This window comes from Myotis nattereri, assembly GCF_964212035.1.
Source record: "Myotis nattereri genome assembly, chromosome: 10".
In the NCBI taxonomy this organism is placed as follows: domain Eukaryota; kingdom Metazoa; phylum Chordata; class Mammalia; order Chiroptera; family Vespertilionidae; genus Myotis; species Myotis nattereri.
In genome coordinates, this window is record NC_138085.1 from 22355944 (window position 1) to 22379514 (window position 23571).

The 23571-nt window shown below is 43.4% G+C and overlaps 1 pseudogene across 1 annotated transcript; it reads right to left on the minus strand.

The window, feature by feature from the left end:
• Nucleotides 1–6165: 6165 nt before the first annotated feature.
• LOC308526389 (PACRG-like protein) lies at nt 6166–7237 on the minus strand (annotated as a pseudogene). The gene is made up of 2 exons: nt 6829–7237; nt 6166–6387 (listed from the first exon to the last, which is right to left on the minus strand). The product of its transcript is annotated as a PACRG-like protein (transcript).
• Between the last annotated feature and the right edge of the window lie 16334 nt (nt 7238–23571).

Below are 23571 nucleotides of genomic sequence, written 5' to 3' on the forward strand. Positions count from 1 at the left end.
GTGAGAGAGTGGGAAACAGACTGAGGCTCAGAGCAGCCAGAACACACGGCCTCACCTTCCGAATGTTCTCTTCTCTAAAACTGTACAGTTGGATTGACACATTCTGGCTCACATGGCCAGCTGTTCCGGGACCAACTGGACTCAAGGCAATATTCAACATATTAAACTTACCTAGACCGGCCTAAATATAGCCAATGTGCACAGGAGGAAAGGAGTCTCCAAACCGTAATGCAATCTTAACCCACTCACCACAACTGCAGGAAGGGCCTCACAACCGGGGAAAGAGTCGAAAGCTCTGCTTACTTCTGCAGTCGGGGTGTGCAATGCATATAAATGAGTCCCCTGGACTAGAATACTTTTTAACACGGAAATAGTCCTTTATCCCATCTTTAAAACTGTATTTCCTAAAAGTCTCCCATGAATTTCAAACACAGAAATCAGCTGGGCCCAAGCTAGGGAGATTTTTTTGAAAAGAAGTTAGAAGTGTCATTATTAGCAAACAACTTTATGTGTATTCTGGGTAGTATATATTTAATCCTTGTAATAACCTTATGAGGTAGGTAGCCCTATTATTCCCATTTTACAGATGAGGAAACCAAGACTGAAAGAGCTTAACTAAGGTCTTCATCGTCTCACAGCAGGTGATTCCAAACACATCAGTTGCCTGTAGGGTCTAGAACACAAAATGTTCTGTGCCTTTATTATAATAATAATAAAAAACAACTGCAGCAACTCCCATTTGCTGGCCAGGCCCTGAGATGAGCTTTTTATATGTGCTGTGTCATAAATTCCTCACAACCATATTTGTCGGATACTGTTAACACCCAGTTTACATTTGAGGAATCAGAAGCTTCGAGAATTTAAAGAAGTTGTTCACGACCCACAGCCAGTAAGTGGCAGGAGCAGGAGTCAAAGCCATTTCTTAACCATCTGCTATGGCACAAGCCTACCAACACAGTGATTCCAGGAGGACTGCTTTCTCCTAGGGCTTCGGGGTCCTCACTGAAGAGAGAGCAATAACCTTTATTTTCAGAGCTCAGGATCAACAGGCTTCCTGATTTGTCATTTTCAAGTTTTTAAAGATAATGATTTCTATTTTAAGGTTTAAGCAAATTTGTACTGTCCAGATATGTTGAATTCCAAAGGTACACAAACTCATATTATTGGTGAAGATATTGCCTTCTTCCTAAGGGGGCTCAATTTGATGAGAATATCACAAAAGTATTTGGACAGCATCACAGAGGAGTGGGAAAACTGAGAATGAAAATGCTGTGTAGGTCCATGTCATCACAGTAGGTGACTTCCCTTCTCCACCGTGGTGGCACCACCCATGGTCCCTAACTCCCAGCCATACAGGACTTCTGCGTGGATAAGCACTTGACATATTGGAAAGAGCTATGTACAAATACATTACTTAAAATCATTGTCCCTTGGTAACTGTGCTTTGTTTCGTATACCCACTTTTACTGCAAGCATCTTTTTACCCTCACACCCCAGTCATATAGAGCTATGACGTTTTGTTTCCTCCTCCTTCCACTCTAGAACCACAGAACATGAACACAACAAAAGCACAGACTATATGCTTCAACTTTCTTTTGGGGATCTGTCCAACAAAGACTGATATTTACATTTGGCCAATGGTTCTTACAGAACAAAAGGAGGCTCAGAATAAAGATTTTTTATTATTTATTTCATCATTTCCAATTCACCTTTCTCTCCCCTGAAACATACTCACCCACCTCCTATATTCTTACTAGAGGGAGCTACACGCCCTAGAGCAGCGGTTCTCAACCTGTGGGTCGCGACCCCTTTGGCGGTCAAACGACCCTTTCACAGGGGTCACCTAAGACCATCCTGCATATCAGATATTTACATTACAATTCATAACAGTAGCAACATTACAGTTACGAAGTAGCAACGAAAATAATGTTATGGTTAGGTCACAACATGAGGAACTGTATTTAAAGGGCCAGACAGTTGAGAACCACTGGCCTAGAGTAAAAAGGGAACACAGCTACATAAACTATCCTAAGACTCCCAAACTAAATTTTGGAAATTTAAAAGAGGCTTCTGAGCCAAAGGAGTATGTTCTTCATTCCAAACAAAAGGCAACTGAACCCTTTAAGGTGTGTGCCCCAGCCCCTTTTGCACTCACATGACTTAAGAAATCTGAAATTAAAAAAAAAAAAAATCTGGTTAGTACCATTGGATCAGAGAACCTGTAGGAATCATTGACTTGGATCTTGCCTCGGGGTTTTTTTGCCTGAGAATGCCCACATTGTGGGAAGTGAAAACAACTGGAAAATGGAACTTATCCAGAGAAAACAGAAAGGAGAGAAAGGGCCTCTCCAACAGAAGGGATCCTTCTACTCAGATGGGATGAGAGCTGCTGTGTCAGGGCAAGGATGGGGAAGACCTGCAAGCAGCCCTCCTGCACACGCCCACCCGCTTCCCCACCTCCCAGGAGGGCTCATGTGGTTCTCCCCAGGAAAGCCCAGGCCTTTGCTTGCACACTTCACCAAGGTGGCCCTGAACACTTGAGATTTGTCCTCTCTAGACTGCAAGAGGGTTCCATGACTACAGGGACAACTATCCGAATGTCCTCAGCACAGCACCTCATACACAGCACCCCATACACTCTGCATGGGTGTTAAAAGTTTAATTAACTTGATCACTCAGAATTGCTGAGAATCCTGATTTCTTTTTCAAACAAGGCAAAGATTTGCATTTCTAACAAGGGTAAGATCAGGAAATTGATATCTGTTTAAACAGAGACATTATTTTCTGGATATTACTGTGTTGTTGCTATTATTATTAGTATTATTCAGGATTTCTTCATCTGAGGTTATTACAAATTGGGGAAAGAGGAACCCAGAAGTAAGAAATAACACATTCCAGTTGAGCCCTTCCCTAAGTGCTATCCCAAGGGCCAAAGCTTGGGGAAACAGGAAGGGATTTCCTAAATAGAAAGAAGTGGGGGGGGGGGGGGAGTAGGGGGAGGAGGAGGAGGAAGGAGGAGAAGGAGGAGGAGGAGGAGATGGAGGAGGGGGAAGGAGGAGGAGGAAGGGAGGAGGAGGAGGAGAGAGGGAGGGAGGAGGAAGGAGGTGGAAGAGGAGGAGGAGGTCAAAGTCTGATGAAAGCAGGGACAGGAAGGCAGAATTGGGGGGAAAGTAGAAAGATTAATCTGGCACAAGTCCAAAGGCTCCAACCAAAGGAACTAGGTCTGGGCCTCATGTACGCCGGTGCTGCCGGGGTCTGCCACGCTGGGCAGCGGAGAGGTGGCCACGGCTGCTGAGGGGAGCACCTGCGGACGTCCTCACGGCTTCTGACAGTAGGCCTGATGGTAAGAGGCTGAGGCACAATGCACAACTTAGAGTCTATCAATTCTATTAGCATGTCCTATACTTCTGCTTTATTATCAACACCCCAAACTTCCTATATCCTTGTTAGCTTCTGAAAAAGAAGTCTGGGCTAAGTGGATATATCTTGTGATTGATGTGAGTTCTGAATTTTGATTGTCCCCAAAATAAAGCAAGCTGGGATGAGGCCCCGTGGGTGCCCTGCTGTAACACCCTACCCCCACCCCCACCCCGTTCTCTGCCCTTGAGGGGCAGGGCTAGGCGGAGGCAGGGAGACTGACATGGGCTCTCCCGCGGCTGAGAAAATAGGGCCAAGAAAAGAAAATCTGAGGATAACTGGGGTGCTTTAGGAGGAAGGTCATTGCTGGGGAAAAACAAAACAAAAACAAGATTAAAGGAAAACTGCCATGTGGAAACTAAATATCAGCTTTATGCCCATATAACAGGAGCCAAAGAATGGGGCTCGTCTTGGCGGTGCGCGTGCAGAGGCGCGGAGGGAGCCGGCCATTCCAGGACGGAGAGCGGGACAAAGTCAGTGCAAACACATGGCCCGGGTTTAGGCTACTCCTGTTCTGATAAATAAGTTCCGGTTCTCGCATTACCTCCAAAGGCCAGACTGCCTTCGCCTTCCTACTTGGCCCCGAAACAGAGAGGAGCTCGGGGCTGGCGGCCCCTGCGGCTGCGGCCCAGGCGGAGGGGAGGGCTGTGGGGTGGGCGGGCGGCGACCAGCTTTCCCGCCCGGACCCAGGTACCAAACCGGTAAGTGAGGAGGCGAGTCGCCGAGCCTCTCTGGGTCGGTTTCGGCACCGGTAAGTAGGGACAGTCCAGCTCGGAAACTGAATTCCCGAGGCTTCCCGGAGCCCCGCGGAGGGTCTGACGTGGAGGGAACGCGTCCTACACTTACTAGGCTTCGGTCAGGTGACTGGCAGGCGGTTCCGGTTCGGCAGCCGCCCTCCCATCCTCCCGCGGGCCTCAGACCCGAGAGGGCGGGAGAGGGACGCCTCCCTCTAGGTGACAAGCGGCGCCTCCCGCGCGCGAAGCGTCCATGCTCCTCGCCCAGGACCCCAGTTGTTCGATGTCCCTTGTGACCGAGTAGCCGCGTGGCCAGAGGATGACCACGGCGTGGCGGTTGCTAGGACAGCGCCAATCACCGCGCGGCTCCCGGACTGGGGGCGGGGCCAAGAGCCGGGGCTCGTGGGCGGGGCCGTCAGGGGCGGGGCTTCCAGGTGGGTTCGGGCGGGGCTGTGAGGGGCGGGGCCAGGGCGGGGGGCGGGGCTTCCAGGTGGGTTCGGGCGGGGCTGTGAGGGGCGGGGCCAGGAGGCGGGGCGGGGGCGGGGCTTCCAGGTGGGTTCGGGCAGCGTCAAGAGGGAGCCACGGAGCAAGGTTCCCACGCCAGCGGACTGGGAGAATGGGACTGTCCTCTGCGTTTGCTGTCACCGGAGAAGTCAAAAACGGTAGCGAACATTAATAAATAATATCAACAAACGAATACACAGACCAGGCGAGAGCAGTCGTGGAGGAAGGCGGGAAATAAGCCCGTCAGAGAAACTAAAAGGCCATATGATCTCATATATGGGAATCTAATGAACGAAATAAACTGAGGAGCAAAATAGAAACACCGGCTTGGATACGTGGAACAGAGTGATAGATGTCAGGGCGCGGGGACTGGATGAAAGAAGGCGAAGAGATTAGCCAAAGAGCATATATGCGTAACTCATACACACAGTTAACAGTGTGATAATGGCCAGAGAGAAGGGGAGGTGGGGCTGGGCGGGGGTGGGTAGGAGGGGATGGGGACATCTGTAACAGTGTCAACAATAAAAATAAATTTTAAAAAATAAAGGCGGGGAGGCCAGCACATTGTAGGAAACGTTGCCATTAACTTCTGTACTCACTTTTCAGCGTGCAGAGAACTTACTTTTTAATTTTCATGTCAATGCTGTAAAGAGAGATTTTCTTCGTTTTACAGTTGAGGAAAGAAGCCCAGAGAGCTGGGGCCCTTGTGGGTTACTCAGCCTGCAAGAGGTGGAGCTGAGACAGGGACACCTCGAGCTGCAGTTTTGCAGACTTGCAATTTTGGAGGCAGAGGCTGCAGTTACCAAAAACACTCTTATCTATTGGATATGAGAATTCCTATGGGCATTACTTTCTTCATTCGGCTTTATATATAACATTTCAGTTTTTCCTTATCAAATAAGCAACGAGCTTATAATATATGCCTGTGATTTTTCAGTCACTCAGAAACAAAATTGTACTTAAGAAAAGCTTCTTTAGAAAAAGATCCCACAGGCAAGTATTGTTTTTAGTATATTGGGATATTAAGCTGTAGTTTACATTTTTAAAACTCAAGAAGTTTAAAATAACCCTATTATTTTTTTAAAATATATTTTATTGATTTTCTACAGAGAGGAAGAGAGAGGGATAGAGAGTTAGAAACATTGATGAGAGAGAAACATCGATCAGCTGCCTCCTGCACATCTCCCACTGGGGATGTGCCCGCAACCCAGGTACATGCCCTTGACCGGAATCGAACCTGGGACCTTTCAGTCCACAGGCCGACGCTCTATCCAGTGAGCCAAACCGGTTTCGGCTAAAATAACCCTATTATTTCTAGGTTTTTTTTGTTGGTTATTAACTTTTACTACGATTCAGCAGAATTGTGTATATTCATCTTAAACTAGTAAATTAACGAGTGGCAGCTATAATTTACAAAAGAATAAACTGAAGTGAATCTTAAAAAGTTCCATAGTTATGATGAGCGTTTAACACCTGTCACCAGATAGAAGATTGTTGTCAGTTCCCTTCATCAGCACATGGAGTAGTATGTTGGAATTTTAGTTTTGATGGCAATAAGGTTTCCACTGGGAAGTAGATGTTTCAGATGGTTATTTAGAGAAGGACCAACAGCATTTAATCGTACCAGAGCATTCAATCCTCTGTCCAACACCTCATCGCCAGGATGGACCAGTGCTGCCAGGACTCAGGCAAGGAAGCAAAGGCACAGTTTTTTAAAAAACAAAAAATGTATCTTTATTGTTGAAAGTAACACAGATGTACCTGTCCCCCCCCCCCACTGACCCCTTCTAGCCCGCCCTCTCCCCCCACCCAGGTTTTTACCACCTTATTGTCTGTGTCCATGGTTATGCATATATGCATATAAGTACTTTGGTTAATCTCTTCGCACCCCCCTAAACCCTCACCTTACCTCGGAGGCACCGCTTTTTCAGGAGCACCTAAAAGTAATTGTCTAGCCGAAACCGGTTTGGCTCAGTGGATAGAGCGTCGGCCTGCGGACTGAAAGGTCCCAGGTTCGATTCCGGTCAAGGGCATGTACCTGGGTTGTGGGCATATCCCCAGTAGGAGATGTGCAGGAGGCAGCTGATCGATGTTTCTCTCTCATCGATGTTTCTAATTCTCTATCTCTCTCCCTTCCTCTCTGTAAAAAATCAATAAAATATTTTTTTTTTTAAAAAAGTAATTGTCTAAAAGCCTCCTTTGACACAAAGGTATATGGGTGTCTAGTTTCTCTCAGACCCTCAGTTAAAGTAATAAAGAGAGGATCAAATGGAAGATTTTCAGGTCATTCCCACTGTAATCTGTTTTACTGAACCGTGGACCAATCTACAGGGAATACCCCCTTTAAAGAGCTGCAAATGCAGGAGGAGCTGTGACTGCTCACCACAGTTTAATTGTTTTAGGAGTACGTCTATCACTTGGTCGAGGATGAACTTTTCCTGCAGACTCTGGTTGACAATGAGGATTCGCTTCCTTGATCTGTGGTCCTGTGTTTGATTTGTGCACTTGATGATGTTCTTTGATCATAATTAGCTGTCACCCTTTCTCAGCTGTGCAGCTCCATGGCACTCCGATTTCTGCATGGCTTCCCCTTCACGCCTCACACCAGCCACCACCCTAGATGGGGCTTTCGACCGGCGCCCACTCCCCCAACAGCCGGGCTTGGGGGGAAATGAAGCTTCATGTGGTCCTCAGATCTGGCGGTGCCTGGGAATTGTTGATTTTTTACTGCAGTAAAAGTTTGAACAAAATCCCTAGAAAGTCATTCTCTCAGTGCCACTTTTTGTCTTTTGAAGTCCTCTTCAAATGGAAGGATGGTTTTAAAAGCATACAGCAGGTTTCTCCCCTCCCTGGAGAACTTTTCCAACGTCATGATCAATGCCAGCTCTCATCCCTTGCAGAGCTGCAAGCCTGAGTCTTTAAGATCCCAGTGCCTTTGGGAGAGGAGAGCAGGAGGCGGGAGGGGAGGAGAGGTGGAGCGGGAGGGAGGAGATGGGGAGGGGAGGGGCAGGGGTAAGGGCAGGGAGAGGGGAAGGGGAGGAAGCTGCAACACCAAAACTGGATTTTCAGACATACCGCCCAAGCAGCCTCTCCTCTGAGGTGTCTCACAAATGTCCCCCTTTCACCACACCCCAAGTTAGGGATTCCTGGTGGCACTGAATTGGTGGCGAAGACCTTCAGTTGACACACCTGTATCAAAAAAATTTAAGAAAGAACACCTTTACATGAGACAAGTTAAAATGAGATATGTGAGCTCTATTATTTTTATTAATGGTTCCTACATTTTCAATTAACTGGTTAACAATTAGCCCTAATATCTTGAATAAAAGAGACTCAGCTATAATAAATTTTGTTTCACTGGACAAAAGAAGTAGTTAAAGAAAAGGTTTGATGTTCCCTAGTTAAAAAAAAAAAAAAAAATGAAAAAACCTACAGGAATTTATTATATTTTCCAAATGTAAGTAACCTGATAAGTGAGTTAAAGTAGCCATTGGGAGACACTGGATGAAGGATACAAAGAATTTCTCTACTGTTTTTGCTATTTTTTTGAATTTATAATTATTTTTAAATGAAAAGTAAAAGAAAAAAAATACAGAATGTTAAAGTGCAGCGCCAGGAGAGACCCCCCCCCAAAAGTTTCTACTTTCTCTTCCTGGTAGAACCACAGAAAGTTGTCTGCTAAACACAAGGAGTGAGGGACAAGGGAGGCCTGCTCTGCATTCAAGATGAGAAATTAGCAAGTTTTAGAGGAAACAGCATTCCTGTGCCCAAAGGAGGCAGAGCTGTTACAAAACCATAACACTGTAGCCTGAGGAGGGAAGAAGAACAGGAACCTGGTAGTAGGAAATCTTAGCAGGAGATGGCACTCATTCTTTTTCTTGGATTGTAAGACTCGCCTGTTAATTTTATACTGTCAGACGCCATACTGTCAGACTTCAAAGCGATAGCGGCAGCAGCACCCATTTCAATGTCCATTTCCAGGTTCTGATTATGTGCTATATATCGTTATGTGAAACAATACCATTGGAGGATGGGGAAATAGTACAAGGAATTCTCTGTACTATTTTTTTTACAACTTCCTGTGTCTATAATTACTTAAAAATAAAATTAAAGCCCAGACCAGTGTGGCTCAGTTGGTTGGAGCATTGTTCTGTAAACCGAAAGGTCGCAGGCTCAGTTCCCTGTCACAGCACATACCCAGGTTGCAGGTTCAATCCCTAGTCAGAGTGCATATAGTAGGCAACCAATTGATGTTTCTCTCTTACGTCAATGTTTCTCTCTCTCCCTCTCCCTTTTTCTCTCTCTAAAATCAATAAAAACACATCCCTGGGTGAGAATTAAAAAAATAAATTAATTCAATTAAATAAAAGTTAAAAAAATAAGGAATAGATTTCAAAGTTTATATAGTTGACTTTATAAGCTTTTGCTCATTATATCTTATTCTTGACAGAAAAAGAACTGTAATTTATCTGGGATGTTGGATCCATTGTGAAGACAGATGCATTTGGGGTAAATGTTGGGCCTGTTATTGTTAAAGTATCATCTTTAAAGTATCGAAACTTTCCCCATCACTATAATAAGGATCATCATAAAATACTTAACAAGAAGCACTTTTTATACCTTCAGGGAAAGACAGACCCAAGAAAGAGTTTCCTTCTGCATATCATAGCCAGAAGTCTAGTTTCCAGTGAAGAAATAGCCTGTGATTGCTTCTGTTTTCTCTGCAGAGGGTTTCAAAGTCAGATTTGCAGGGAACTTCTGTACACATGTGTAAGCCTAACCCTAGGCCAGGGCCTGGCTGTGAAAAATACAGCGTCTGGGGTGCCCGAGAATGTGATGGTCCCCAGATACTATTGTTATCTCTGGGTACTCAGTGTTTCTGGTCTCCATGGACATTTTTACAGCCAGGCATGCAGCTTTGTCAACACAAGGGCCATCTCTACACCTTCGTTTGGACTTGAAATGTTACCCTTCTGAGTCACAAGCTGAACTCCCACAGAAATCTGCTCCATCTGCCCGCCTCTGTGTCTGACTGCCCCTTGCTCTGGAAGCATCCTTCTTTGTTCCCTGTGAAGACTCACAGTTAAGGGTGGGGGGAGATTTTTTTTTTTTTTTTTTTTGCAGACGGAACACGTGGCTGTTCTGTTGCCTCATTTGGAATTATAAACAAGACTGCCAGTGTCTAGTGAGCATTGTCTTTTAAAACAGACCTCTCCTGAGGAGCAGGATTGTTTTGAGAAAGTAGCTTTCTGCAATGTGTTAGATGGCATTGTCCGGCAGTCACTTGTGAAGTGTGTTTTCGCTGATGCTTTCAGCAGGCCTGGCGCCCTACAGCTTGTTCACTGCCGTGGTACAACGTGTGCTCTTTTGTGCCACTGCCGTGGGACTCACCCAGGGTGCAGCTTACTAGAAATGGAGGCCCTTTCTGTGACCTTGATTTTACGTTTGAGCCCCTAGTCACAAGTCTTCCTTTTTGAAAGAGAATAAACAAACCCTTTATCCTCCAAGATTTGTAGCTATCCTATATAATAAAAGGGTAATATGCAAATTGACCCTAACAGCAGAATGACCAGAACGACCGCTCAACCAGTCACTATGCAGTGCACTGACCACCTCTTGGTCCCTTTCCCTGGCCGGCAGGCTCCGATCGCCCAATGGAGAATGGAGAACTGGGGGTGGGTGGTCGGGGACATGGGTAGTGTCAGGCCAAGACCCCTGCCCCACCAGTTGCTCCACACACAGAGGGCGACCCACAGGGGAGGTCGGGCCCGCGAGGGAGCAGGAATGGCCAACCTCTCGGTCCCTTCCTCCAGCCATCAGGCTCCAATCGCCTGATGGCAAACAGGGAACTGGAGTGGGTGGCAGCAGGGGGCGGGGCCGGCTGCAGGCAGCAGGGAAATATGGCCCTGATCGCAGACCAGGCCTAGGCACCATACCCACGCACAAATTTCATGCGCCGGGCCTCTAGTATGTGAAATAATACTGTCTTATCTTCCAAAATCAACTTATATGAGAAGTCAGAAACCCAACCCCTTCTGAGGTTTCATTTTACTTAAGTAAATCCTTTCTGAGGTTTAATTTCACTTAAAATGTGCATTTTGTGGTTGCAGATATGGTCTAATACTTAAATTCACATAACTAGGCACTGTGCTATAGGGATAGAAGTAATCAAGTCAAACACAGTCTTTTCCCTTAGGAAACTTGCACCTAAATTATAAAGTCATCAATACATAAAAAATAAATATATATCAAATCATTGAGTTTTAAATGAAAGGACTCAGTTAAATAAATTGTGGTATATACAAACAAGCCATTAAAAATGAGTATACAGACACATTTAATGACTTGGAAAAGTAGAAAATAAGTGAAAACAAAAGACCTAACATATTGTGTCCTAGTATAAAAGTCCTAGAAGGAAATATAAATAATTGTAGGTTATTTCCAAATGGTATGATAGTAGGCAGTTTTCCTTTTCTTATTTTTCCTTTTTGTAGTTTCTAGATAATATAATAAATGTCCATTTATTTTATAATTTGAAAAATAACCATTTTCCCCCATTATTGCAAGAAAATACATCCTTAGTGTTATGTACGATATGAAAATCTGATACTAATCAATTCTTTTCTTTGAGAATATGCAATTGTTTTCTATCCATAAGCTATCTCTGGAAGGAGACTCAAGACTGCAATATTGGTTACCTCCAGGGAGGGAAAATGAGAAGACATTTCAGTAAATATTGTTTTAAATGTTCTGAATTTTATGCCATACAAATGTGTAGGCTATTCAAAAAATTTAACTTACAGCTTGAAAATCAAAAAATTAATCAGTATTAACTGAAAGTCACCTTTAGCAGTCTTAATCAAGTCCTTGCCTTACTGTGGTTGGCAAGCCTTTGATGCCTGAGACCTCAACCAGCATATCCAATGAGGGCTTTTCCCACACACTCACTACAAGGAATGCATAAGAGGACTGCACTTACCTAAAGCAAGGTCATGGCTAGGAGCCTGGCTGTTGACTCTAATGTGGTCTGTAGGCTACCGTTGACAAAGCCACCTGTCAGTTTGCTTTGCTTGCTACACAGCTGTTGATTCACTGGGGTAGAGAAAAGAAGGGATGAAGGAGAATCATTGATTTAATTGTCTGGATAAGATACGTTGACCTCAATGATCAAAATTGAGCATAGCCTTAACACCATTACTCTAGTGGCCATACCAGATCTTCCCACGTGTTGGGTTTCTCTATCAGTCTGGGATGCCCTCGGCGCCCCCATTCAGTGACTGTACTTTGGGAGGCGTGTCACTGCAGGATTTGCTTGTTCTGTTCTTTTCAGTTCTGTCTTTCTGGGCCTCATTCAGCTGTCCCTCCTGTGAAGCTTGCTGTCACCACCCCATCTTGGGCCACTCAGCCTGCTTGGCACTCCTGTAGCATAGACTCTGGGCCACACTCTTTGGCAATACTATACTCCTTGCAGGGCCACTGTGTGGTCAGTTGCAGTTTTGTCTCTCCAACTAAATTCTCACTTCTCAAAAGCAGACACATGAACTGCAATGTGCCCCTACTGAACTAACCATAAAGTATGTACTCACTATTGCATATTTGATTTACTATGATAAAAGAATTCCCAATATATACAAATACTCGTTCCAGGGATATTGATCACTCTGTCCTGAGTTCTCCTCTCTTATTCTCCACCTGGAGAATTCTGCATTCAGTAAGGTCCAGTACTGATGTCACCTCCTCGATAAAGGGTTCCTCTAGTCTCCAGAGCACCATACATCCAGTGTGGTATTCACACATTGAACTGACTGCTGTGGTGCTCTCCCCACCCCCATTTATCTTCCCCTTTGAGTTCCCAACACTTAGTTGTGTCTAAACATAAAAGAGACCAACACATTTTTTTAAAAAATTTTTAAATATATTTTTATTGATTTCAGAGAGGAAGGGAGAGGAGAGAGAGATAGAAACACCAACAATGAGAGAGAATCATTGATCAGCTGCCTCCTGCACACACCCCACCGGGAATCGAGCCTGCAACCCGTGCATGTGCCCTTGACCAGAATCGAACCCGGGACCCTTCAGTCCGCAGGCCAATGCTCTATCCACTGAGCCAAACCAGCTAGGGCAACACATTTTTTAATGCATCAAAGAATAATCAGCCGAAACCTGTTTGGCTCAGTGGATAGAGCGTCGGCCTGCGGACTGAAAGGTCCCAGGTTCGATTCCGGTCAGGGGCATGTACCTGGGTTGCGGGCATATCCCCAGTAGGAGATGTGCAAGAGGCAGCTGATTGATGTTTCTCTCTCATCGATGTTTCTAACTCTCTATCTCTCTCCCTTCCTCTCTGTAAAAAAATCAATAAAATATATTTAAAAAAAAAAAGAAGAAGAAGAATCAATAGCAATGTTTTTTACACTAGACTACCAACCCTATATTCTTTAAATTTATTTTTGGATGTCTATGAATGCTTTATAAAAATTTGTTAATTTTGCACTAGCCTGTTTGGCTCAGTGGATAGAGCATTGGCCTACAGACTGAGGGGTCCCAGGTTCAATTCCAGCCAAGAGCACATATCTGGGTTGCAGGCTCGATCCCAAGTAGGGGGCGTGCAGGAGGCAGCCGATCAATGATTCTCTCTCATCATTGATGTTTCTATCTCTCTCTCCCTCTTCCTTCCTCTCTGAAATCAATAAAGAAATATATTAAAAAAATAAAAAATTGTTACTTTTGTGTTTTCATTTCCATTTTTTGATCTTCTTTTAAAATATAAATATAGCCCTGACCAGTTTGGCTCAGTGGATAGAGCGTCAGCCTGCAGACTCAATGGTCCCAGGTTCGAGTCCGGTCAGGGGCATGTGCCTTGGTTGCGGGCACATCCCCAGTAGGGAGTGTGCAGGAGGCAGCTGATCGATGTTTCTCTCTCATCGATGTTTCTAGCTCTCTATCCCTTTCCCTTCCTCTCTGTAAAAAATAAATAAAATATATTTTAAAAAATAATAATAAAATATAAATATATATTTATATATGTATATATATCTACACTAGTAAAATAGAAAGATGCAAATTGACTGTACCTTCGCAACACCCACCAGCCAATCAGGAGTGGGTATGCAAATTAACCCAATAAAGATGGTGGGTTAATTTGCATATGCAGGCACTGAGCAGCCCGGGGCAGGGCAGGACATAGGCACTCTGTACCACCCCAGCTAGTTCTCCCAAGAAACAGTTAAAAAGTCCTCCTGGAATTAGAAAAAAATCAAAGACTGGCCTCAAAAAATTATTTTTATGTGTTCCAGCGAATTTCGCAAAACAATGTAGCAACTGCAAATTAGTGGACTCAAACAGCTGGGCATGAGGCAAATGAAGCAGAGAGATAACAGACATAGACAAAGGCAGCATTGCTCAAGCCACTAACCTCCCAGAGTGGCTGTGTGCATGCCCAAGTATCCATTCTCTGAGGAGAAATACCAAATGCATTGTGTTTCATAACAATACTTATAAGACACTGTAAAAGCAGAACTTAGAGGGAAACTTATAGCTCTAATCACCTACTAAAACACACACATACATCTAATATAAACAACCTAACTTTTTACCTTAAAGCACTGGGGAAGGAAAGAGCAAACTCAACACCAAAGCAAAGAAAGAAGAAAATAATGGATATAAGAGTGGAAATCAATGGCAAAAAAAAAAAGATAAATAGAGACAATAATAAAACCAAAAGTTAGTGCTTTGAAAACATCAATAAAATTGACAAATCTACAACTAGACTGACCAAGGAAAAAGAAAGAAGACTATAATCAGAAATGAAAGAAGGAACATAACTATCATCCTTACAGAAATAAGGATTATAAAGAAATACTATAAACACCAGTGGGCCAACAAATTATGTATCTTAGAAAAATAGTAAAAAATTCTAGAATTTGAGGCTGACGCAAGAAGAACTAGAAGATCTGAATAGACCTATAACAATTAAAATATTAAATTACTAATTAAAAACTATTTTCAAAGAAAAGTCCAGATCCAGATTGCCTCACTAGTGAATCCTAACAAATGTTTAAAGAAAAACTAATACCAGTTCTTCACAAAATTTTCTACAAAATTGATAAGTAGCGGTTATTTCACAACTTTTTCTGAGGCAAGTATTATTCTGATATCTAAACTAAGCAATGACTTCTCAGGGAAAAAAACAACAACTCTAGACCAATATCTCTTATGAATATAGAATAAAAACGTCAAGAAAATATTAGCAAATTAAATTCAGCAATATATAAAAAGGATTATACACCAAAATCAGGGGGCATTTATCTCAGGAATGTAGGTTTGGTTCAATGCAATATACCTTATTTATAGAATAAAAGGCAAAACCCATATGATTTTCTCAACAGATGCAGAGAAGCATTTAACAAAATCCAATACCCTTTCATGATGAACAAACTAAGGAATTTTCTCAACCAGATCAAGGCCATCTATTTAAAAAACCCATAGCTCACATCAAACTTAATAGTAAAAGACTGACTGCCTTCCCCCTAACATCATGAATAAGACAAGGATATCTGCTTTGACACTTATATTCAACACTAGAGGCCTGGTGCATGAATTTGTGTACCACTGGGGTCCCTTAGCCTGGCCTGTGGGATCAGGCCAAAACTGGCTCTCTGACATCCCCTGAGGGGCCCCGGATTGCAAGAGGGTGCAGGCCAGGCTGAGGGACCCCAATGGTGCACGATTGGGGCCAGGGAGGGACACGGGAGGTTGGCCAGCCAGGGAGGGACCATAGGAGGGTTCCAGGGCATGTTCGGCCCATCTCATTCAGTCCCAATCAGCCAGACTCCAGCAGCAAGTTAACCTACTGGTTGGAGAGTCTGGTCCCTGGTGGTCAGTGCATGTCATAGCGAGCAATTGAGCAGCCTTAGCATATCATTAGCATATTATGCTTTGATTGGTTGAACAGATGACTGGACACTTAGCATATTAGGCTTTTATTATATAGGATTGTACTGGCAGTTCTAGCCAGGTTGATCAGCAAGAAAATGAAAAAAAAAAAAAGGCATTCAGATTGAAAATGAAGAAGTAAAACTAAATTTTCAGATGACTTGGTCATGTATATAGAAAGTCCTGGAGAATCCACTAAAAAGCTATTCGCACCAATAAATTCAACAAAGTTGTAGGATACACAGTTAATATACAAAAATCAATTGTATTTCTGCCCCGCCAATATGGCTAAGTGGTTGAGTGTCAACCTATGCATCAGGGGGTCACACATGCTAGGGTTGTGGCTTAATACCCAGTGGGGGATGTGTGGGAGGCAGCAGGTCAATGATTTCCCTCTCATCATTGATGTTTCTATCTCTCTCTCCTTCTCCCTTCCTCTCTGAAATCAATAAAAATATTTTTAAGTCAATTGTATTTCTATAGACTAACGATGACCAAACTGAAATTGAAATTAAGAAAAAATTCCATTTACAATAGCATCAAAAATAATATTTAGGAATAAAATTAAGAAAATAAATGTAAACCTTATTTATACTCTGAAGACTATACAACATTGTTGAAAGACATTTAAAAACACCCAATGAAGTGCAAAGACATCTCATGTACAATGATTGGAAGACTAAATATTGTTAAGATTGCCATACTCCCCAGATTGACCTCCAGATTCAATAGAATCCCTATCATAATCCCAGCTGGCCTTTCCAGAATGTAATAAACTGATCCTAAAATTCACTTAGAAATACAAGGGTCCCAAAATAGCCAAAATAATCTTGAAATGAGAATAAAGTTGGAAGATGCTTACTGATTTCAAAACTTAACTACAAAGCTACAATAATCAACACAGTCTGATACTAGCATAAGGATCACTGTATTGGCCAATAAAATAGAATTTGGAGTCCAGAAATAAATTCTCACATTTATTTTCAATTGATTTTCAAAAGGGTGCCAAGACCACCCAATAGGAAAGAATGTTATTGGATTTCATCAAACAAAAGAATGAAGTTGGACTCCTACATCACAAAAATTAACTCAAAGTGGATTACTATGCTGCTCTAAAAAGGAAGGAACTCTTACCATTTGCAACGTCATGGATGGAACTGGAGAGCATTATGCTAAGTGAAATAAGCCAGTCAATGAAGGAAAAATACCACATGATCTCACTCATTCATGGATAATAGAGACCATTATAAACTTTTGAACAATAATAGATACAGAGGCAGAGCTGCCTCAAACAGATTGTCAAACTGCAGCGGGAAGGCCGGGGAGGGTTGGGGGGCAGGAGGTAGGGGGGTAAGAGATCAACTAAAGGACTTGTATGCATGCATATAAGCATAACCAATGGACATAAGACACTGGGGAATAGGGGAGGCTAGGGGACTGTCTAGGGCGGGGTGATAAAATGGACACATATGTAATACCCTTTGTAATACTTTAAGCAATAAATAAAAAAAAGTGGATTAAAGACTTAAATGTAAGTGCTAAAAATACAAAACTCTCAGGGAGAAAAAAAAAGGTTTAAACTTCATGACCTTGTATGAGGCAATGGTTTCTTAGATATAACACCAAATACATAAGTAATAAAAGGAAAAAAAAAACATAAATAGGCCAGCATCTATATTAAAAAATTTTTTTAGCCAAAACCGGTTTGGCTCAGTGGATAGAGCGTCGGCCTGCGGACTGAAAGGTCCCAGGTTCGATTCCGGTCAAGGGCATGTACCTGGGTTGCGGGCACATCCCCAGTGGGAGATGTGCAAGAGGCAGCTGATCGATGTTTCTCTCTCATCGATATTTCTAACTCTCTATCTCTCTCCCTTCCTCTCTGTAAAAAATCAATAAAATATATATTTTAAAAAAAATTTTTTTAAAGGATACAATCAAGAAAGTAAAATGACAACCCATAGAATGAAATCATATATCTGAGAAGGGTCTTGTATCTAGACTACAAAAGGTTCTTACAATTTAATAAAATAAGTAACCCAGTTTAAAAATAGACAAAGGATCTGAGTAGACATTTACCCTAAGAAGATATAAAATAGACAACAAGCACATACAAAGGTGCTTAACATCATTAGTCCTGAGGAAATACAAATTAAAACCACAATGAGAGAGGCCTTCACACTCACTGAATGGCAAAAATAAAAAAGACAGGTAATTGTTGGGGAGGATGTGGAGACACTGGAACCCTCCTACATTGCTGGCGGAATATAAAGTGGACTGTGGCAAACCATCTGTCACTTCCTTAAAATGTTAAACAGAGTTACCATATGTCCCAGCAATTTCCTAAGACGTATGTCCCAATGTCCCCAGACATTTCCCTAGGCATATATTGAAGAGAAACGAAAACATAGATCTATACAAAAACGTGTACAAGAATATTCATAGCAGCATTATCCACAATAGCCAGAGTGGAAATACAGCCAAATGTCCATCAACTGATGAATGAATAAACAAAACATGGTATTTGCATACAATGAAATATTATTCAGCAATAAAAAGAAATGAATTACTGAAACACACTATAAAATAAATGAACATTGAAAACATTATACTAGGTGAAAAAAGCCAGTCACAAAGGAGCATATTGTATAATTCTATGTACAGTATATGAAATGTCCAGAAAAGTCAAACTCCCAAAGACAGAATGTAGCTTGGGGGGTGGAGGGTAAGGGAAAATACTCAAGTATAATGCTTCTTTTTGAAATGATAAAAATGTTCTAAAATTAATTGTGGTGATGGTTGCACAAGTCTGTGAATATAATAAAAACCATTGAATTGTATACTTTAAGTAGGTGAGTGATATGATATGTGAATTACATCTTTAAAAAGCTATTACTTTAAAAGGTAGATATAAGAATCTAGCTATTTTTTATTGAGGCAGTCATTAACAAGATTTGTACAATGTAAAACAATGCCACTTTTCTCAATGAAATTTTTCTTTTGGAAAATATATATTTTTAAAATTTTATGTTTATGTTTATATTGTTAATTGTTATTTTAAATGAATTAAATATATTTTAACTTTTTTAGTTTTAACTTCCAATTATGGTAAATATCAATAAATATAAAATGCATAAATTGTTATAGGTATAAGAAGTTATAAATAACACTATGATATGCAAGTATATAAAGAAAATGAAATGAGTTCAAAGAAATACCACCCTGCCAGTGTGGCTCAGTGGTTGAACATCAACCTATGAACCAGGAGGTCCCAGTTCCATTCCGGGTTAGGGCATATGTCCAGGTTGCGGGCTTGATCCCCAGTGTGGGTTGTGCAGAAGGCAGCCAATCAGTGATTCTCTCTCATCATTGATGTTTCTCTTTCTCCCTCTCCCTTCCCTCTCTGAAATCAATGAAAATATATTTAAAAGAAAAAGAAGAAATACCAAGCTAAAACCATTACATAGAGTAGTAGGTACTATAAAAAGACAAAAACACTGCTGAAAATAGTTCAGAACTTTATTTAAAAACAACAAACAAATTCCCTTTTATATTATTACTAGAGGCCTGGTGCCTGAATTCGTGCACAGGCGGGGTCACTTGGCCTGGCCAGCAATCAGGGCAATTAGAGCCAATAGGGCCAGCAAGCCATTGGGAGGGACTACAGGAGGTTGGCCGGCCACAGGAGGTTGGCTGTGGGAGTGCACTGACCACCAGGGGGGCAGCTCCTGCATTGAGCATCTGCCCCCTAGTGGTCAGTGCACCTCATAGTGACCGCTCAATCGGTCATAACAGTTGCTTAGGCTTTTATGTATATAGATTTGAAGATGCATATTACATTTTCAAAATTAAAGATATATTTAGAATCACTGCAGATTAGTTTAGAAAAAAATCCTAGCAAAATGAATATGCCTATTTTTATATATTGTGAGGCTAAATTGTATTCTAAGGTGTCTTTAGGACTCTTTTCCCCTTGTAGGACTTTGGTTAGCTGGTGATGTGATAATAGTCTTTGTCAACTGGGCAATACCAGAACCAACAAATGGTTGCTGTGAGGGCAAAGGGCCTGACCCAAAGAATCAACTTTCAGGTCATTCAGTGGACATTTAAGTTTGCTTCTGTTTGCATTGAAAGTTAGCAACACCCACAGCAACTCTCCAGCAGTTAGAAACAAAGGCCCCTGCCCTTGGCACACATTCTCCATGGTTATGAAGCCTCATTGCTAAGGAAGCATGTGGTGTGGCTTCGGTTTACAAAGTCAGAGCCCTGGGTTTTCCTCAAGGTCACTGCTACCACGCCTCCCTTAACTCCCACACCAGCCCTTCCTGGGATCTGTGTGGCCACCTGCCACTCTTTCTTTACATCTATAATAATAAAAGCATAATATGCTAATTAGACTGGATGACCTACCAGACAACTTTCCAGACAACCTTCTGGATAAAGTCACAGTGGTGGGGGCCAAGCCCCTTGCATGAATTTCATGCATTGGGCCTCTAGTTATGAATAAAGAGAACTTGAAAGGTTGGCCTTTCAAAGTCAAAGCCAAGAGCCTCCCTCCCGCCCAGTGGGCCTTCACTAAAGAAATGTTAGTTTGGTAGAGCTGGATTGGATTCTTGGGGTTGGAAAAGGGTTGAAAAAAATAAAGGAGCAGGTAAATCCACAGGGACAGAAATTAAATTAGTGGTTGCCAGGGTCTGGCGGAGGGGAGAATGAGAAGTGACTGCTAATAGGCACAGAGGTTCTTTTGGGGGTGATGAAAAATTTCTGGAATGAAATAGTAGTGATGATTGTACAATTCTATGGATGTACTAAAGACCACTCAGTTGTACACTTTAAACATCTACATTTTATGATATACTAGACGCCCAGCGAACAAAATTCACCTAGGCCAGGCCTGTGATCAGGGCTATCTTCCCCAGCTGCCCACAGCTGGCCCCGCCCCCCACTGCCATTCCCCCCTGGCTCCCCATTCACCATCAGGAGATCGGAGCCTGCCAGCCAGGAAAGGGACCAAGAGGTTGTCAGTGCGCCTCATAGTGACTGGTCCAGCGGTTGTTCTGCCGTTAGGGTCAATTTGCATATTACCCTTTTATTATATAGGATAGAGGCCTGGTGCACAGGTGGGGGCTGGCTGGCCTGCCCTGAAGGGGGCCCTGAATCAGGGTGGGGGGGTCCCTGTTGGGGGGCAGGACCAGCCTGGGAGAGGGGCCTCAGGCACTTTGCAGGCCGGTCATGCCCCCAGCTTTGTCAGAAAGGACGTCTGGAATGATGTCAGGAAGACTTCCAGTCTATCCGGTCTAATTAGCATATTTCCCTTTTATTAATATAGACTAGTGGCCCAGTGCACGAAATTTATGCACTAGAGGTTGTCCCTCAGACCCACCTTCACCCTCTCCAATCTGAGACCCCTCAGGGGACATCCTTCTCACAATCTGGGACCACTGGCTCCTAACCGCTCACCTGCCTGCCTGATCACCCCTAACCACTCTGCCTGCCGGCCTGCTTGCCCCCAACTGCCCTCCCCCCCCCCCCCGCATCGGCCTGATCACTCCCAACTGCCCTCCCCTCCTGGCCTGATTACCCCTAATCACCTCTGCCTTGGCCCCGCCACTATGGCTTTGTCCAGAAGGACATCCGGAAGGTCTCCCAGTCTAATTAGCTTAGTACCCTTTTGTTAATACAGATGAGTTCTATCTCAATCGATCGATAAATGGGAGTTATTTCACTGGCCAACAACAGCAGAGGGAACAGGGTGGTTTAGTAACATGAACAGCTAGTTCACAGGCATATTGAGCAACAGTTTTTATTTTCTCAACTGAAAACTTGATATGAAGGGGTGACTGGACTAGACATTTTGAAGGTGGATTTGTGTGAGACCAAAGGTCCTGCATTCTCTCTTGGGAATGGAACAGAAGGTTGACGGCTATATTTCTGACATTTGAAGATCAGATTGCATCAGCACAAATTTATGCAGGTTAATATTTGAATGTGCATTTGATCTGGGAGAAACTACTTACTGAAAGATTGGTGGCTCTTGTGAATGCTCTAGTCTAGTGTATTTTAAGGGATGTATTGGGAGCAGGGGTAGAACTTAGGACACACTTCTGGACAAAAGCTAAAGGCAGAGGTCTCAGTGGAAAGAAGGGCTATCTTGGATGCAGGAAGATTCGGAGCCAAACATGAAGGAAATCATGGACTCAAGAGGAAAAGAGTGGGAGCTCCAGGCAATGAGGTGTCCCTGCCCCTACTGATTCCCAGTCTGCCACCACCCCTTCCTCAAGGGTTTAAACCAGGGAGGTAAGTTCAAGGCCCTAGACCACTTCTGCCTGATGGCTTAAAGGGTCTTCTAAAAGGGCGCCTGAACTGGTACCTAATCCCGTCTGACATCTTGGGTAAATAGGCTACTGTGTTGATAGAGAAAAAGGTCCTAACTTGGTACACCCTGCCCACTCCTGGGGCGCAGGTCTAGCAAGGAAGCAAGGTGAGGTCTAGCAGAAGTCATGGGTAGACTTGCACGTGTCGCCGTGTGATTCCCTGTGCTCTCAGGAGGGAACACATACATGCCAAGGAAGGGAGTGACGGTGCCACGTGGAACTAGTGAGTGTGGACCCCGCCCGGCCTTCCCTGGACTTGTATTTAAGCCCCAGGGAAAGAAAGGGGGTGAGTAAAAATGTACGGAAATGGTTTCAGTTGATGTGTTGGTGTAACACAAAAAGAGAGAGCAGCATTCTGTTTTCAGCTGTGCTAAGCTGATCTCTAGGCCCAACAGTTGTGCTCTGTTTTGGGGTTCTCTTGGCTCTGCCAGTTGGAAGTGGGTAGCTGCTCGGCATGTCCTTCCCCACAACCTCACACCCAGACAGTGTATAACAATGAGTGTTAGGCTCCGACCAGATGCTGGCATGTGTGCAGCCTTATTAGGAACTAGGTCCCAGAAGTCACACAACCAGTTCTGTGACCTCCGTGAGGTTCCTACTCTCCCTTTACCAGGCACCTGATACAGATTGTATTCGTTCCTTGGGGCCACACTAACAAAGTACCACAGTCTCAGAGGTTTAAAATAACAGAAATGTATTCTCCCACTGTTCTGGAGGCTAGGGGCCTTAAACCAGGGTGTCAGCAGGGCCAGCTCCCTCTGAGACGCTGGGTCAAATCCTCCAGCACCCCTCCAAGCTTCTGGTGGTGGCCAGCAATCCTTGGTGTGCTTGGCTTGCTGCTGCCTCACTCCAATCTCTGCTGTATCCTCACATGACTTTCTCCCTGTGTGTCTCTCCTCATTTTCTTCTTGGTTATCCTAGTAGCTGCAAGGCTCCATTTCGGAAAAGACCACATTCACAGGTATTGGGGGTTGGGACTTCCGCATATCATATTGGAGGACACCGTTCAATCCAGGACACACACCTTGCCAGAAACGGCCACTCCAGAGCCAACACAGCAGTGTCCTGGCCACAGGACCCCCCAGGCTTCTGGTTGAGCCCGGCGATAATGGCCCTTGTGAAGGGAAGAGCAGTGGAGTCCAAAATCCTTGTCTAAATGGCAAGTATTAGACTACAGTTCTTCTGACTCTTGTGCCCCAGTTTGCAAGAGCCAGACTCACCATTTGAACAGCTCCTATTACACAGGAGAAAAGTACGTTCTGATAGCCCTTCTGTTAATTAATCCTTAGGATCAGGTTTCATGAGTGTTTTGTGCCATGGTCCCCTTTGGCAGCCTGGGAAGCCCATGAACCCCTTCTCAGAAAAAAAAGGAAATGCTTTTAAATGAATTAAATAAAATATATAAGGACATAAGCAGTGGTTCTCAACCTTCCTAATGCTGCGACCCTTTAATAGAGTTCCTCATGTTGTGGTGACTGCCAACCATAAAATTATTTTCGTTGCTACTTCATAACTGTGATTTTGCTACTGTTATGAATCATAATGTAAATATCTGATATACTATATGTGTTTTCCGATGGTCGCGACCCACAGGTTGAGAACCGCTGTAAGGA